This window comes from Macrobrachium nipponense, chromosome 24, assembly GCF_015104395.2.
Source record: "Macrobrachium nipponense isolate FS-2020 chromosome 24, ASM1510439v2, whole genome shotgun sequence".
Taxonomy (NCBI): domain Eukaryota; kingdom Metazoa; phylum Arthropoda; class Malacostraca; order Decapoda; family Palaemonidae; genus Macrobrachium; species Macrobrachium nipponense.
The window spans coordinates 78,979,954-78,996,401 of NC_061091.1; the positions used below are offsets into that span (position 1 = coordinate 78,979,954).

Below are 16,448 nucleotides of genomic sequence, written 5' to 3' on the forward strand. Positions count from 1 at the left end.
AAGTGCCTCTGTCGACTGAACACTCCTCAACCTCAGCTCTTCAATATGAAGGTGGTGAGTCAATGAGCACATCAGGTCCAGTTCTGATTTACAAATCAATATGTGAATACGTCTCTGAGTAGATTCATGAATTATATCTAAATTTATATGAATGTTTTTATACATAAAGATTATTGCACTGATATTAATCAAAATTGAGACTTAAAGATGATTTCTAGTCTCTGAATGACTGATAATCGACGATTCCTTCTCGTATTGCAGATTGGCTCAATGCTGTTGCTTCTGGTGGCTCTGTTTGCCATCTTGGGATCCTCTGAGGCCATGCCGGAACCTGAAGCCGATCCTGGCTTCCTCGGTGGTGGATACTATAGGCCTTATTACAGACCCATCATCAGCTATGGCTATGGAGGCTATGGTGGTTATGGAGGCTATGGATGGTAAACGTTTCTCTTAATGACGACTTCGAGATTCTTCAGATTCTTCAAATGTTCCTGAAGCTACTTTGTAATCAGTTTTCACAATAAATTACAAATAAAATGTCCTCTTTAATTTCTCCAGATTTTGTACAATAGACTGATTTTAAAAAACACAATGCAGCTGTTGCTCATTTGGATGCATTATAGCTTGGCCTTCAGAACATTTTCTGAACAAGAATAACATCTTAATAACTTTTTACATCAATTTTATGTGTGATTTTAGACAATAAATCGTTCGTAGAATCGTCATATGAGTAAAAGTTTGGTTGAATATACCTGTGGATGCTCAATTCTTGGTCAGTCTCTTTAAGCAAAGAACGTTAGGCTAGAAAGAAGAAAATGACTAAAGTATGATGATCCCAAAGAGACACCTTTCCATTTCCTTCCACTGAGGAGAGATACAGTGACAGAGAAAGCATATTAGGGTCTAGAAAAATCCAGATTACCCAAAACTTTGTAAAAGCACAAAGCAGCTTTCTAAAGCAGTGGTAGAAGGAGCACCTCCACCATAGAATGATAACTTCTATAAACATTCTGACTGACTGACTGATTAATCCTTTTGCAAGATTTTGTGTAAATTACTTCTCGATAATGATGTACGTAAAGCCAATGAATGAATTTTTCCCACGAGATGATTCAGCGTAAGATTATCAAACTGAAATTCATGATGTCTCTCGTATAAGTTACGGAAGAGGAAGTTATTCTGTGGCCGCCTTTTCACTTTCTTCGTGGTGCTTTGGGGCACCGTTATGTTAAAAAAAGTAAACAATGCAAGAAAATGGAACCGGAACTTCTCATCCACGGAATAACCTATGCTGGAAAATCTGAACGACACTGAAACTTAAAATAGAAACAAAACAGCTTACAAGAGTGAATTAGACAATAGACCTTTCAATACCTTCGGAAAAACAAGTTCCAACATTGGCTAATTGTGGCGTCATGTTTCCAACAGAAAATCTCAGTACTGGGATTGCTGTCTGGTCTGTCTGTACAAAAAGACAATTCTGGGAAATCATGGTCACTCAGTTAAAGTACGTCCTGGTATGGCTGGAATTGTGTTTTAACAGAGAGAATCCGTTTAAACTCAAGAGAAATCGTTTCTAACACAACAAAGACCTTGTCGACAGAAAGGACAGTATCTTGAGCTTTTATCTTTTTATTTAGTAAATGTGTACATTTATTTCTCTTTTCTAATTGCTTATCTCTTCTTACTGTATTTCATATTACCTTATGTCACTTATTTCAAATGAAAACAATATTGTTTAGAGGCTTGAATTCCAAGTCAGTGGCCCCATTTGAGGGCTTGTTTTATATGAATGGGGTTCATCTTGTGAATAATAATAATAATAATAATAATAATAATAATAATAATAATAATAATAATAATAATAATAATAATAACAATAATAATAATAATAATAATATCTGAAAACCAGTGAAGACGAGTGGCTAAAGAGTGCATGGGAAGAAGGACTAATAAAAGTAGACGAAGACCCAGAAATATACAGAGGACAAGGAGAATGACAGACAGAACAGAGGATATCACAACAAACCAATGCACGGACAATACATGAGACAGACTAAAGAACTAGCCAGCGATGACACATGGCAATGGCTACAGAGGGGAGAGCTAAAGAAGGAAACTGAAGGAATGATAACAGCGGCACAAGATCAGGCACTAAGAACCAGATATATTCAAAGAACGATAGACGGAAATAACATCTCTCCCATATGTAGGAAGTGCAATACGAAAAATGAAACCATAAACCACATAGCAAGCGAATGCCCGGCACTTGCACAGAACCAGTACAAAAAGAGGCATGATTCAGTGGCAAAAGCCCTCCACTGGAGCCTGTGCAAGAAACATCAGCTACCTTGCAGTAATAAGTGGTACGAGCACCAACTGAGGAGTGATAGAAAACGATCATGCAAAGATCCTCTGGGACTATGGTATCAGAACAGATAGGGTGATACGTGCAAATAGACCAGACGTGACGTTGATTGACAAAGTCAAGAAGAAAGTATCACTCATTGATGTCGCAATACCATGGGACACCAGAGTTGAAGAGAAAGAGAGGAAAAAAGTGGATAAGTATCAAGATCTGAAAATAGAAATAAGAAGGATATGGGATATGCCAGTGGAAATCGTACCCATAATCATAGGAGCACTAGGCACGATCCCAAGATCCCTGAAAAGGAATCTAAAAAAACTAGAGGCTGAAGTAGCTCCAGGACTCATGCAGAAGAGCGTGATCCTAGAAACGGCACACATAGTAAGAAAAGTGATGGACTCCTAAGGAGGCAGGATGCAACCCGGAACCCCACACTATAAATACCACCCAGTCAAATTGGAGGACTGTGATAGAGCCAAAAAAAAAAAAAATAAATAAATAATAAAAGACATATACTTCCGCCTGAGTAACTGGATATGAAAAAGAACTGACATCAAGGAATAAGGCACAATTCTTTTGTAAAGGTTTAGAAAAGTTATTTTCAAAACAAACTATTAGTTGCTGAAACATTCTGTAGAGAATTACTAAGAATGACTTCAAAATAATAGTAAAAACGGGTAAAGGTTCCTTAACTTGGGATAGTCACTCAGATATAATAATTACTTAATGAATAAAATAACACCACATGATATTTCTGAGAGGATAAAAATAAACTCACAAGTTTCACCAGTATTGAAACTTCATTTGCATCTATCTATTGAATTCTATTCCATTTGAGATACATAAACAGCGTCGAAATAATGAAATATGTAGATGTGATGAGACGGAATAATGCAAATTACAAATGAAGGACAAAGTATTATTGTATTCCCACGACAAGAGAAGACAGACATTCTAAGACTAGGTCATAAAAAATCGAAATAGAGAGGAAAGACCATCAGTCAATTCACCTTTGGATACAAAAGATGACTGATGTTATGGAATGTTACAAATTATGACAAGAAAGGGATTCATTCTGCAGAATGCTTCTAAAAACAAATGGAGAGAGAGAGAGAGAGAGAGAGAGAGAGAGAGAGAGAGAGAGAGAGAGAGAGAGAGAGAAGCAATAAAATTTTAGGAATTAAAGAAGGACATTGGTCAGTGTTCCTCTTCAGAAAATTCTTTGCAATTTCTAGATTTATAACTCAAGTCTTCTTTTATTCATAGGTACAAAAATATGGTTATATTAACAACAAAAGGTTTATAAATTGTCCCTCATGATGACAAAGCAATGCTTCCGAGGCTCTCGTTGGCACCAAAACAAGGCCTAGTTTTTGCTTGCTCGATGCTGGTATATAAGACGTGACTGCTGAGGCAGGACATTCACTCACTCAAGTGCCTCTGTCGACTGAACACTCCTCAACCTCAGCTCTTCAATATGAAGGTGGTGAGTCAATGAGCACATCAGGTCCAGTTCTGATTCACAAGTCCATATATGAATACGTCTCTGAGTAAATTCAAGAATTATATCTAAATTTCAATGAATATATGTTTATACATAAAGATTACTGGACTGAGATTAATCAAGATTAAGACTTAAAAATAATTTCCAGTCTCTGAATAACTGATATCGACGATTCCTTCTTATATTACAGATTGGCTCAATGCTGTTGCTTCTAGTGGCTCTGTTTGCCATCTTGGGATCCTCTGAGGCCATGCCGGAGCCTGAAGCCGATCCTGGCTTCCTCGGTGGTGGATACTATAGGCCTTATTACAGACCTATCATCAGCTATGGCTATGGAGGCTATGGTGGTTATGGAGGCTATGGATGGTAAATGTTTCTCTTAATGATGACATCGAAAAAGATTCTTCAGACTCTTCAAATGTTCCTGAAGCTACTTTGTAATTATGTTTCACAATAAATTACAGATAAAAATGTCTTATTAATTTCTTTCTCCAGTATTTATCAATAGAGTGATTTTTAAAAGCACAATGCAGCTGTTGCTCATTTGCATGCGTCATAGCTTGGCCTTCAGAATAGTTTCTGAACAAGAACAATTTTTCAATAAATTTTTACATCAATTTTATGTGCGATTCTGTACAAAAAATCTCTCGTATAATCATCATTAGATTGTAAAGTTTTATTGTAAACTACTTATGGCCAAAATTAACCCAATTCACCTTTAGGTGAAGAAAGCAAGAAAGAAGAAAGTGAGGAAAGTATAAAGAAACCAATAGACGTCTTTCCTTTTATTTGAACTGGAGGAAGTTTCAGTGACTGAGAAGCACAGCAGAACCCAAAAGAATCCAGACCACATAAAGGTTTGATAAAGCACAAAAGCAGCTATCGAAAGCAGTGAAAAAACGAAGCACCTACACCACAGGATGAGAACTACTCTGTACAGGATTTTGCTTAAATAACTTCTTCATTAGGATGTACGTAAAGGCGAAGACTGAATTTTTCGCATGATATGATTAAAAAAAATGATCAAACTGAAATTCATGAAGTCTCTCGTAGAAGTTACGGAAAGAGGAAGTTATTTTGTGACCGCCTTTTCACTTTCTTTCTGGTGCTTCGGGCACTATATATATATATATATATATATATATATATATATATATATATATATATATATATAGTGCTTCAGCATTCAATTATAAAGTGTCCAGAAGGAGTCCATGATTCGAGATTTTAAAAGGCCAAGTTTATTGCATATGATACGTTTCGCACATACATCTGTGTGCATCATCAGTCTGTGAATAAAATACAAAGACATATTATAAACAATCATATAAAATTAAAATGAATTTACAATTTTAAAAATAAAGTCTAAAAAAGATTAAAAAGAGCAGTAAATAAAAAGAGAGACTACTAAAAACACCAACCGTCTATGATCAGAGGCGAAGATGGAATGAGTTACAGTTGGCAGAGAGAAGCGACGACAACTATGCCAGGTACAAAGGTGACGAGGACAAATTACCGTTTAATGAGGGCACCAGTCTTTCAACATATAACGACTCCAGCGTTGTTAGTTGGTGAGGATGTTTGACATAATCAATTATTTTAATATGTTCTTTTTGAATTTCAGTCTTGCATATTATAGAGTGGTTTCTGATATTGGAAAATTCTGGTTGTTTTATCCTCTGACCTGTACGGAAGCTAAAGCCTAAATGGCTAAAATATCTGACCCTCAGCAACCTCCGAGTTGATCCAGTGTAAGAGCCCGGACATCCAGGGCATGTGAATTTATAAATAATGTTGGATCTCATGAAGGGCTGAAGGCGATCTTTGAAATTAAAAAACGATCGAATAGTGCAAGGATTACTCGACACAAGCCCTTGACTTTAAGACAGGAATTTCCTGTTCAATTATACGAGTGAGGTTTAAGATAAATTTTGAATCAGACAAATATGGAACAGTAGCATAAAATATTTTCTTCGGTACATCAAAAGTAGTTGATGATGGATACACAAATTTGGAAAGTACCTTGTTGGTGATTTTATGTACTATATCTTGTGGAAATGAATTGGCTTTGAAAAAGTTTGCCAAGAAAGTCATTTCGTTATGAAATATTTGCCATGAGAAGGAAGATTTTGAGAGCTCTATTAATCAGAGTATAGATGGTGTTGAGTTTAAATGAGTATTGGCAAGAGCTATAAAAGTTATTGGTTAATCCCGTATAAGTTCGTTTTCTGTATACCGCCGTGGTGAATTCCGAGTTATTTCTCGTTACCTTAATATCACCAACAAGGTACTTTCCAAATTTTTGCATCCATCATCAACTACTTTTGATGTAACAAAGAAAATATTTTATGCTACTGTTCCATATTTGTCCGATTCAAAATTTATCTTAAACCTCACTCTTATAATTGAACAGGAAATTCCCTGTCTTAAAGTCAGGCTTGTGTCGAGTAACCCTTGCACTATTCGATCGTTTTTTAACTTCAAAGATCGCCTTCAGCCATTCATGAGATCCAACGTTATTTATAAATTCACATGCCCTGGATGTCCGGGCTCTTACGTTGGATCGACTCGGAGGTTGCTGAGGGTCAGATATTGTAGCCATTTAGGCTTTAGCTTCCGTACAGGTCAGAGGATAAAACAACCAGAATTTTCCAATATCAGAAACCACTCTATAATATGCAAGACTGAAATTCAAAAAGAACATTTTACAATAATTGATTATGTCAAACATCCTCACCAACTAACAACGCTGGAGTCGTTATATATTTAAAGACTGGTGCCCTCATTAAACGGTAATTTGTCCTCGTCATCTTTGTACCTGGCATAGTTGTCGTCGCTTCTCCCTACCAACTGTAACTCATTCCATCTTCACCTCTGATCATGGATGGTTGGTGTTTTTAGTAGTCTCTCTTTTTATTTACTGCTCTTTTTGATTTTTTTAGACTTTATTTTTAAAATTGTGAATTCCTTTTAATTTTATATGATTGTTTATAATATGTCTTTGTATTTTATTCACAGACTGATGATGCACACAGATGTATGTGCGAAACGTATCATATGCAATAAACTTGGCCTTTTAGAATCTCGTATCCTGGACTCCTGTCTGGACACTCTATATATATATATATATATATATATATATATATATATATATATATATATATATATATATATATATATATAATAGAAAAAATGCAAGAAAATTAAACCGGAACTTCTGATCCATGAAATAAACCGAGCTGGAAAATCAGACTGAAACCCAATACTGAAACCTAACTCACACGTGTCTCATTGACTGTTTAACAAAACAGAGATTCAAATGATCTTAACAGACGTGTCCATATCATACATACCTCACCTGGGATTCAAACTCAGTATCAGCAGGGTAAGAAAAAAAAAGAAGACCTTGGGGCTAGCAATCTCATCCCTAAAGACGTATTCTCACCTGGAGACTCTATCCTTTAGACATCATTCCTTCAGGTAGTGACGTATGTTAATATTCATGAAGTCATGATATACACACACAACAAACCAGTCACGGAACGGTTTTTCATCTCTCAAGAAGCTTGTTTCTTTCACTTCTGTTAATAACTATGAGGTTGGTTCATTCATCTAAAAAATACAGAGGAAGCCATAGAATTCTACATAACAGTTAGCAGCAACCTTGCAGAGTAGCTAAAGTCAGTCGTTTATCAAAGATATGTCATTTGCAAGAATAATGAATCAAAGATATGTCATTTGCAGGAATAATGACACATGAAGGAGGAGAATATTTCTGACAGGAAAGGACAACTCTGAAAGCCCAGAGAATAGAATCCAAGTCCAAGAGCATCTGTATTGAACATCCATTGCTGCACCTCAGTTCAGCCACTAATCATTGAGCACCCTAGCTACCACAATCTCAACAATAAATAATTGTAATCTCGACTTCCTTAGTATGAAGAAGTTCCCAGAATAGGATGTGTGGTATCTGTTCAAAAAGTAGTGGAAAAACTGTCCTACTTCTCATAATAATATTGATATTTTGACATTGATATTTCATTTGGATCAATAATAATAATAATAATAATAATAATAATAATAATAATAAATAATAATAATAATAATAATAGATAATAGAGACACATGTCTCCAGGTGAGTGACATGGAATAATGCAAATCACCACTGGAAAGAGTTGGAGAGTAATTTTGCAAAGCAACGTATTCGCTCTCAAAACACCTGGTAGTAAAATTATTACACCGTTTTAAAAAAAATAGAAAAGAGAGAGAGAGAGAAGAGAGAGAGAGAGAGAGAGAGAGAGAGAGAGAGAGAGAACATTGGTCAGTGTTCTCTTCTGTAAATTCTTCGCAATTTCTAGATTTATAACTCAAGCCTCCTTTTATTCATTGATACAAAAAAATTGTTATATTAGCAACAAACATTTATATAATGTCCTTCATAATGACAAAGCAATGTCTCTGTGGCTCTCGTTGGCACTGAAACAAGGCCCAGTTTTTGCTTGCTCGATGCTGGTATATAAGAAGTGACTGCTAAGGCTGGACATTCACTCACTCAAGTGCCTCTGTCGACTGAACACTCCTCAACCTCAGCTCTTCAATATGAAGGTGGTGAGTCAATGAGCACATCAGGTCCAGTTCAGATTCACAAGTCAATATATGATTACCTATTTGAGTAAATTCATGAAATATATCTAAATTTAAATGAATATATGTTTATATATAAAGATTTATGCACTGAGATTAATCAAGATTAAGACTTTCCAGTCTCTGAATAATTGATTGTAATCGACGATTCCTTCTCATATTGCAGATTGGCGCAATGCTGTTGCTTCTGGTGGCTCTGTTCGCCATCTTGGGATCCTCTGAGGCCATGCCAGAGCCTGAAGCCGACCCTGGCTTCCTCGGTGGTGGATACTATAGGCCTTATTACAGACCCATCATCAGCTATGGCTATGGAGGCTATGGTGGTTATGGAGGCTATGGATGGTAAAAGTTTCTCCTCATGATGACATCGAGAGAGATTCTTCAGATTCTTCAAAGTTCCTGAAACTATTTTCTAATTAGGTTTCACAATAAACTACAGATAAAATGTCTTCTTTAATTTCTCCAATATTTATTCAAGAATAAAGTTATTTTCAAAAGCACTAGGCAGCTTTTGTTTATTTGCATGCATAAAAGCTTGGCCTTCAAAATATTCAGGTCTAATAATTCTTTAATCTTTCACGATCCCAAATCCATCAGGGAGTTGGCTCATTAACGTATTACTTAAATAAAAGAGGAGAAGAAGCTGGAGTTTACAAGATACCGTTTAGCAATTGTAATGAGATTTACATTGGGGAAACTGGTAGATCCATCTTGCAAAGATTAGCAGAGCATAAAAGGTCAGTTCGATACGCATCAGAGAACTCGGGGATTTTCCTACATATTAGGGACAAAGGCCATACTATGAACTGGAGTGGGGCAGAGCTGGTTTTCAAAAGTAGCTGTCCGTACAAAAGGAAGATGCTGGAATCTGCTCTCATCAATCAAATCAACAATATGAACCTGTCAGAAGGACACTGGAAATTGGATGACATTGACGAGTTAATCCTTAGGCTGTTTCTCAAGCGGGTGTCCAAGAACATCCGACCACCGGATGAGTCGCCAGACGGGAGTTAATGAGGCCAGAGGACACCAGGGAACTGTTTAATTCCCATCCTTCCTGGGCTTCTTTGTTTAATCAAAGCTGATTCTACCAACTGGCTTTTGAACAGACATTTGCTGCTATAAATTAAAAGTGACAAATTCCGTCTTATTATGGTCATTTGTGTGGTTAAAAATAGCTGAGCTGTTTTCCATACCTAAACGTTCAGTTAGGTATGGACAATAGAGCTCAGCTGTCATTATTGAAAAACTGAAAAAAATATGAGAAGAAAGAATGGCTTGAATAACAAGTAAAGAATTTGACTGATATATTTTCAGGAACACCTAAAAATCCCCCAAAACCTGTTTTACCTAAAGTGCACCAATAAAAGGAATCCTTGAAGACTAAGGTCTCAATAATAAAGGAAATAATCCAGACTTTCTTATGAGGTTACGAAGGTTGACAAAGTTTTATTCTGAATTAATCTTGCTTTTTGGCAAGAGAAAAATAGTAAAAAATACCTCTCTTAAGCCTCATAAAATAGTAATTATTTTGATAATATGTCAATAATAATAATAATAATAATAATAATAATAATAATAATAATAATAATAATAATAATAATAATAATAATAATAATAATAATACCATGCCCCTTGGAATGAAGAAACAAAACCACAACTATGTAAGGGTACAAATATATTAAAAATAAATCACTACAGAGAGCTTTCTGCAAAAGAGGCACTGAAAAGATCCCCAAAAGCTCTATGTAGAGATTTATCATTGAATATATGTACCCATACATAACTACGGATCTGTTACTCCGATAATGATGATAATAATAATAGCAGACGCACATCACCATGCCTGAGTAACAAGGAATAAGATAAATTGCCAATGCAAAGGATTAGAAAAGTCATCTTGCAAAGAAACTTATTCATTGTCGAAAGATTCTACAGAGAAATTACCACTACGCATGTCTTCAAATAAAATATGAGAGAGAGAGAGAAAGAGAGAGAGAGAGAGAACTTTGGTCAGTGTTCAACTTCCTTAAACTCTTCGCAATTTCTACATTTATAGTTCAAGCCTTCTTTTATTCATTGATATAAAAACATTGTTATATTAACAACAAAAGATTATATATTGTCCATCATAATGACGAAGCAGTGTTTTCGTGGCACTCGTTGGCACCGAAACAAGTCCCAGTTTTTGTTTGCTCGATGCTGGTATATAAGACGTGACTGCTAAGGCAGGACATTCACTCACTCAAGTGCCTCTGTCGACTAAACCCTCCTCAACCTCAGCTCTTCAATATGAAGGTGGTGAGTCAATGAGCACATCAGGTCCAGTTCTGATTCACAAGTCAATATATGAATACGTCCCTGAGTAAATTCAGGATTTATATCTAAATTTATACATAAAGATTATTGCAGAGATTATTGAAGATTAAGACTTAAAGATGATTTCCAGTCTCTGAATAATTGATAATCGATGACTCCTCATATTGCAGATTGGCGCAATGCTGTTGCTTCTGGTGGCTCTGTTTGCCATCTTGGGATCCTCTGAGGCCATGCCGGAGCCTGAAGCCGATCCTGGCTTCCTTGGTGGTGGATACTATAGGCCCTATTACAGACCCATCATCAGCTATGGCTATGGAGGCTATGGTGGTTACGGAGGCTATGGATGGTAAATGTTTTTCTTAATGATGACGTCGAAAAAGATTCTTCAGATTCTTCAAATGTTCCTGAAGCTACTTTTTAATTATGTTTCACAATAAACTACAGATAAAATGTCTTCTTTCATTTCTCCAATATTTATTTCAGAATAAAAGGTATCTTTATAAGCACACTACAGCTGTTGCTTGGCCTTCAAAATATTTTCTGATTGAGAATAGCTTTTCAAAAACTTTTTATATCAATTCTGTGTGGGATCTTGGACACGAAAATCTCTCGTAGAATCAACATTAAACCGACAGTTTGATTGAATCTACCTATGGCCAAAATTGCCCTATTTGTGGTAAGTCTTTTTAAGCAAAGACTTACTTACTTTACTTAATTTATCTTCCCGCCACTGGCCAGTGGCATAAGGCTGATACAGTTCCTCTTTGTCTGTCTCTATCCTGAGCTATTTCCCTCGCTTCCTCTAGGCTCTAGATTTCTTCTTCAAGATCTGACAATTATGTATATCCACCTCGTTCTTGGCCTTTCCAGCGGTCTTCTTCCTATTTGTGCTGCTCTCAGTGCTCTCCTGGGTCTCTATTCCCATTTAAATGGTCCCATTTAAGGCCAAGTATCCTCCTCAGCAGCTTCATCTCAAAAGCAGCCAACCTTCTCTCCTTTGTTCTGGTCAGTGCCCATGTGGACGAACCACATACATCAGGACTTGCAGTACTACTGCATTAAATATTCCCATCTTTGTTTTCAAGCTAATTTCATGCCTTGAACAAACGTTTCTTCTCAGAACTTAATAAGCTCTTGCTGCTCCTAGTTTTCTTCCTTGTATATCCTCAGTTTGCCTCCCGTCTGCTGTTACCACACTTCCCAAGTAAAACTAAAAAGAAACTGAAATTCATGATGTCTCCCATAGAAGTTACGGAAGAGGAAGTTATTTTGTGGCCGCCTTTTCACTTTCTTCGTGGTGCTTTGGGGCACTGTTATGTTAGAAAAAGTAAACAATACAAGAAAATGGAACCGGAACTTCTGATCCACGAAATAAACTGTGCTGGAAAATCTGAACGACACTGAAACTTAAAACAGAAACAAAACAGTCTACAAGAGTGAATTAGACAATAGACCTTTCAATACGTTCGGAAAAATAAGTTGAACATTGACTAATCGTGGTGTCATGTTTCCAACAGAAAATCTCAGTACTGGGACTGCTGTCTGGTCTGTCTGAACAAAAAGACAATTCTGGGAAATCATGGTCACTCAGTTAAACTGCGTCCTGGTGTGGCTGGAATTGTTTTAACAGAGAGAATCCGTTTAAACTCAAGAGAAATCGATTCTAACACAACAAAGACCTTGCCGACAGAAAGGACAGTATTTTGAGCTTTTATCTTTTTATTTAGTGAGTGTGTACATTTATTTCTCTTTTTTAATTGCTGATCTCTTCTTACTGTATTTCATATTAACTTATGTCACTCATTTCAAATGAAAACAATATTGTTTAGAAGATTGAATTTCAAGTCAGTGGCCCCATTTGAGGGCTTGTTCTATATGAATGGGCACGGGGGTTCATATTGAATAAGAATAATAAATAATAATAATAATAATAATAATAATAATAATAATAATAATAATAATAATAATAAAAATAAAATAATAATGAGACACATATACTTCCGCCTGAGTAACTGGATATGAAAAAGAACTTACATCATGGAATAAGGCATAATTCCTTTGTGTAAAGCTTGGGAAAGTGTTATTTTTCAAAACAAACTATTAGTTGCTGAAACATTCTGTAGAGAAGTTACTAAGAATGACTTCAAAAATACAATAGTAACTGGGTAAAGGTTCCTTAACTTTGGGATAGTCCCTCAGATATAAAAATTACTTGATGAATAAAAAACACTACACAATATTTCTAGGAGGATAAAAATAAACTCTCAAGTTCCACCAGTATTGACATTTCATTTGCAATTATCTACTGAATTCCATTCCATTTGAGATACATTAATGAAATATGTAGATGTGATGAGATGGAATAATGCAAATTACAAAAGAATTACGTTAAGCTTCAATAAAACTGTGTGAAAAAATCTAACTAACAAAAGAATTTGTGTATACTTTGGAGAGAGAGAGAGAGAGAGAGAGAGAGAGAGAGAGAGAGAGAGAGAGATTGTATTCCCACGACAAGAGAAGACAGACATTCTAAGATTATGTCATAAAAAAATCGAAATAGAGAGGAAAGACCATCAGTCAATTCACCTTTCCCTGATATCTCCTCAATTTATAGATTTGCATCTCTAATTAAACCTTCAACTGTTCCCTAATAGATAAAAAAACAATGTTTTTTTTAATAGAAGTTACTACAACTGAAGGTTATGGAATGACCCTCACGATGACAAAGCAATGTTTTGACTCTCGTTGGCACTGAAAGAAGGCCCAGTTTTTGCTTACTCGATGCTGGTATATAAGACGTGACTGCTGAGGCAGGACATTCACTCACTCAAGTGCCTCTGTCGACTGAACACTCCTCAACCTCAGCTCTTCAATATGAAGGTGGTGAGTCAATGAGCACATCAGGTCCAGTTCTTATTCACAAGTCAATATATGAATACGCCTCTAAGTAAATTCATGAATTATATCTAAATTTAAATGAATATGATTTTATATATAGATATTATTGCACTGAGATTAATTAAGAATAAGACTTAAAGATGATTTCCAGCCTCTGAATAACTGATAATCAATGATTCCTTCTCATATTGCAGATTGGCGCAATGCTGTTGCTTCTGGTGGCTCTGTTTGCCATCTTGGGATCCTCTGAGGCCATGCCGGAGCCTGAAGCCGATCCTGGCTTCCTGGGTGGTGGATACTATAGGCCTTATTACAGACCCATCATCAGCTATGGCTATGGAGGCTATGGTGGTTACGGAGGCTATGGATGGTAAAGGTTTCTCTTAATGACGACGTCGAGAAAGATTCTTCAGATTCTTCAAATGTTCCTGAAGCTACTTTGTAATAATGTTTCACAATAAACTACAGATAAAATGTCTGATTTCATTTCTCCAGATTTTGTACAACAGACTGATGTTTAAAAGCACAATGCAGCTGTTGCTCATTTGCATGCGTCAAAGCTTGGCCTTCAAAATATTTTCTGAACAAGAATAACTCCTCAATAACTCAATAACATTAATTTTATGTGTGTTTTTGGACAAAAAATCTCTCGTAGAATCGTCATTTGACCAAAAGTTTGATTGAATCTACCAATGGCGGAAATTGCTAAATTCTTGGTCAGTCTCTTTAAGCAAAGAAAGTGAGGCTAGAAACAAGAAAGTGAAGAAAGTATAAAGAACCCAAATAGACACCCTTTCTTTCTCTTCCACAGAGGAAACATACAGTGACAGAGAAAGCACATCAGAGTCTAGAAGAATCCAGATTACCTAAAACTTTGTAAAAGCACAACGCAGGGTTCAAAAGCAATGACAGAGGGAGAACCTCCACCATAGAATGAGAACTCTAAACATTCTGACTGACTGACTGACTGAATAATCCTTCCGTAGGATTTTGTGTAAATTGCTTCTCGATCACGATGTACGTAAAGGCGATGAATTAATTTTTCTCGTGAGATGATTCAACGTAAGATTATCAAACTGAAATTCATGACGTCTTTTGTAGAAGTTACGGAAGAGGAAGTTACTCTATGGCCACCTTTTCACTTTCTTCGTGGTGCGTTGGGGAACTGTTATGTCAAAAAAATGTAAACAATGCATGAAATTCTAACCAGAACTTCTTATCCACGAAATAAAGTGTGCTGGAAAATCTGAACGACACTGAAACTTAAAACAGAAACAAAACAGCCTACAAGAGTGAAATAGATAATAAACCTTTCCAATACGTTCGGAAAAACAAGTTGAAACATTGGCTAATTGTTGTGTCATAATTCCAATAAAGAAAAACTCAGTACTGAGACAGTGTCTGGTCTGTCTGAACAAAAAGACAATTCTGGGAAATCATGGTCACTCAGTTAAACTGCGGCCTGGTATGGCTGGAATTGTGTTTTAACAGGGAAAAACCGTTTAAACTCAAGAGAAATCGATTCTAACACAACAAAGACCTTGTCGACAGAAAGGACAGTATCTTGAGCTTTTATCTTTTTATTTAGTGAGTGTGTACATTTATTTCTCTTTTCTAATTGCTGATCTCTTCTTATTGTATTTCATATTACCTTATGTCACTCATTTCAAATGAAAACAATATTGTTTAGAAGGTTGAATTTCAAGTCAGTGGCCCCATTTGAGGGCTTGTTCTAGATGAATGGGGTTCATATTGTGAATAATAATAATAATAATAATAATAATAATAATAATAATAATAATAATAATAATAATAATAATAATAATAATAATAATAATAATAATAATAATAATAATAATAATAATAATGAGACACATATACTTCCGCCTGAGTAACTGGATATGAAAAAGAACTTATGTTTTTTAAAAATGAAATGACGAGAGAGAGAGAGGAGAGAGAGAGAGAGAGAGAGAGAGAGAGAGAGAGAGAGAGAGAGAGAGAGAGAGAGAGTATGTAATTAATTTTAGGCAATAGAAAAAATATTGGCCAGTAGTCCCCTTCTGCAAGTACTTGGCAATTTCTAGATTTATAACTCAACCTTCTTTTATTCATTGATACAAATACATTGTTATATTAGCAACAAAAGGTTATATATTGTCCCTCACGATGACAAAGCAATATTTCCGTGGCTCTCGCTGGCACTGAAACAACAAGGCCCAGTTTTTGCTTGCTCGATGCATGGTATATAAGACGTGACTGCTAAGGCAGGACATCACTCACTCAAGTGCCTCTGTCGACTGAACACTCCTCAACCTCAGCTCTTCAATATGAAGGTGGTGAGTTAATGAGTACATCAGGTCCAGTTTTGATTCATCACAAGTCAATATAAGAATAGTTTCTGAATAACTTCAAGTTTTATATCTAAATTTCAATGAATATGTGTTTATACATAAAGATGATTGCGATGAGATTGATCGTGATTATGACTTAAAGATGATTTCCAGTCTCTGAATAAGTGACAATCGATGTTTCCTTATCATATTGCAGATTGGCGTAATGCTGTTGCTTTCTGGTGGGCTCTGTTTGCCATCTTGGGATCCTCTGAGGCCATGCCGGAGCCATGAAAGCCACCGATCCATGGCTTCCTGGGTTGGGGGTGGATACATATAGTGCCTTATTTACAGACCCATCATTCAAGCTTATGGCTATGGAGGC

At 36.0% G+C, this 16,448-nt stretch overlaps 5 long non-coding RNA genes across 5 annotated transcripts; all 5 read left to right on the top strand.

The window, feature by feature from the left end:
- Positions 1–537, top strand: LOC135204475 (uncharacterized). Its single transcript, XR_010312246.1, has 2 exons — positions 1–54; positions 262–537. It is a non-coding gene; the product is annotated as an uncharacterized LOC135204475 (long non-coding RNA).
- A 3,262-nt stretch (positions 538–3,799) lies between these two features.
- Positions 3,800–4,343, top strand: LOC135204483 (uncharacterized). Its single transcript, XR_010312247.1, has 2 exons — positions 3,800–3,854; positions 4,063–4,343. It is a non-coding gene; the product is annotated as an uncharacterized LOC135204483 (long non-coding RNA).
- A 4,075-nt stretch (positions 4,344–8,418) lies between these two features.
- On the top strand, positions 8,419–8,961 carry LOC135204490 (uncharacterized). Its single transcript, XR_010312251.1, has 2 exons — positions 8,419–8,480; positions 8,683–8,961. It is a non-coding gene; the product is annotated as an uncharacterized LOC135204490 (long non-coding RNA).
- A 1,803-nt stretch (positions 8,962–10,764) lies between these two features.
- LOC135204498 (uncharacterized) lies at positions 10,765–11,285 on the top strand. The gene is made up of 2 exons (XR_010312256.1): positions 10,765–10,817; positions 11,006–11,285. It is a non-coding gene; the product is annotated as an uncharacterized LOC135204498 (long non-coding RNA).
- A 2,349-nt stretch (positions 11,286–13,634) lies between these two features.
- On the top strand, positions 13,635–14,207 carry LOC135204503 (uncharacterized). The gene is made up of 2 exons (XR_010312259.1): positions 13,635–13,718; positions 13,928–14,207. It is a non-coding gene; the product is annotated as an uncharacterized LOC135204503 (long non-coding RNA).
- The last annotated feature ends 2,241 nt before the right edge of the window (positions 14,208–16,448 follow it).